We start from the raw sequence: 1,842 nt of genomic DNA, 5'->3' as shown, positions 1-1,842 counted from the left end.
ATATGGCATTTTTAGTTGTATTACAATTTAATCCGTTTGAAAATGTTGTTTGAACAGTGAAAATTAGGGATTATTAAAGTTAACTGAGAAAGGAACTCAGATGTTATTCAAAGATATTATGGAAATAGAAGACACTAACTGGGGTGCAGTGCCCTCGGCAGTGCCCGGAGGCGCCTCTTGCTTCAGCAGTGTTTGGACAGAGCAGAACCAAGGATGGCTCTTCCTCCAGCTTTCAATAGCTTTTCACCTCTTTTCTAGTTGCCGCCCTCAGAACTGCCTCAGCCATGCTTAGCCTCCTACATCAGCCAACACTGGTTTTTGAACTTACAGTAATGCCTATTGCTGAGCAACCATGAGCTCCCAAATTCATCAGAATTATCCCTCCGAGGTGGTGGCCGCTGTCAACCACCCGATCACCCTGCATCTGTAGGCCTCATACACCTACCTCTCTCTGGGCTTCTCTTTTGACCCCCAAATGTGGTTCTGGAGGGTGTGAGCCACTGCCTCCTCACGTTGGCCCAGGAGATGTGGGAGGGCACCCAGCATCTCCTGAAGATGCAAAACCTGCTTGGTCCCCAACCCTCTTCCAGGACGAGCAGAAGCCATCCCAGGTGGTGTGGGTGACACTCAGGATGCCATGGAAGCCTCCGTGGTCCTAGAGAAGAACTTGAACCAGGCCCTTTTGGATCTGCACACCCTGAATTCTGCCCACAGAGACCCTCAGCTCTGTGGCTTCCTGGAGAACCACTTCCTGGATGTGGAGGTGAAGCTCATCAAGAAGATGGGTGACCACTTGACTCACCTCCTCAGGCTGTCCGGCCCCCAGGCTGGGCTGGGCCAGTGTCTCTTGGGAAGGCTCATCCTGAACACGAGTAGGAGCCTTTGGAGCCCAGAGGTGTTTGAGGGGCCCCTCTGCACACCCTCCTGTCTGGCTTCTGCCTGAGCCTCTCCTTGAAACCACTAGGCAGCCTTTTAACCACCCTGGAGCCCTCTCCCATGCCCTGGAACAAATAGAAACAATAATGCTTTGGGGAGAAACAAAACTGACTTAAATAAATACTAGCGTGTTTTCCTCACATACTAAAAAAGTGCCTTGATAAATAATCAGTTAGATATCTAGTTGTAAGTATACTATATTAACTTCAATGCACTAATCCATTAAGCACATATTCGCGCGTGGTGTGAGACGCACAGGCTGCGTGCTATAGGAGAGTAGGAAAAGGCAAACCTCCTCATTTCTACACTTAGGAACTCAACGTGGCCATGATAACAAGATATAAGCACAGAAATAAAGGTCTCTGACAAGGCAGACCATGCACGTTAAAGGCTACAAGAATGAGATGGGCTCAAAAAGGGCTTTTTTGGCTTGGGTCCAATGCAAATAAAATGTTAGATGATAAAATAAAAGTTTGGTTGCCTTTCTGATGCACGAAAACCCCTGAACAAAGGTCTTTTCCTTGGGAATAAGGAAATTGCATGAAGCAGAGGATTTACTTAGCAGATTGGATGAAAATAAGGCTTGAGAGAGTGATTATAGCCAGATCATAAAAGTTACTGAGAATAGCAAACTGAATAACTTTAACTTTAGTACAGGATAAGTACTGAAGGCTGGTATTAGAGTAAGAGCACAATACAAAAACTTTCATAGATATTGAATATTATACCAAGTGTCTCACTCCATTCAGCCTGCTATTACAAAATACCACAGATGGGGTAGCTGATAAATAACAGGAGTTTATTTCTCACAGTTCTGGGGGCTGGAGGTCATAGGTCAGGGGCCAGCAGGGTCAGGGAAGGGACTTGTTTTCAGGTTGCAAACTTCCTGTTGTGTCCTCACACGGC

At 46.5% G+C, this 1,842-nt stretch overlaps 1 pseudogene; it reads left to right on the top strand.

Moving 5' to 3' along the window:
• The first annotated feature begins 352 nt into the window (after window positions 1-352).
• Window positions 353-943, top strand: LOC150000232 (ferritin light chain pseudogene; annotated as a pseudogene).
• The last annotated feature ends 899 nt before the right edge of the window (window positions 944-1,842 follow it).

Source organism: Furipterus horrens, unplaced genomic scaffold (assembly GCF_987537825.1).
Source record: "Furipterus horrens unplaced genomic scaffold, mFurHor1.1.pri manual_scaffold_10, whole genome shotgun sequence".
Lineage (NCBI taxonomy): Eukaryota > Metazoa > Chordata > Mammalia > Chiroptera > Furipteridae > Furipterus > Furipterus horrens.
The sequence above is the reverse complement of the archived record's forward strand: the minus strand, read 5'-3'. Positions and strand labels throughout refer to the sequence as shown.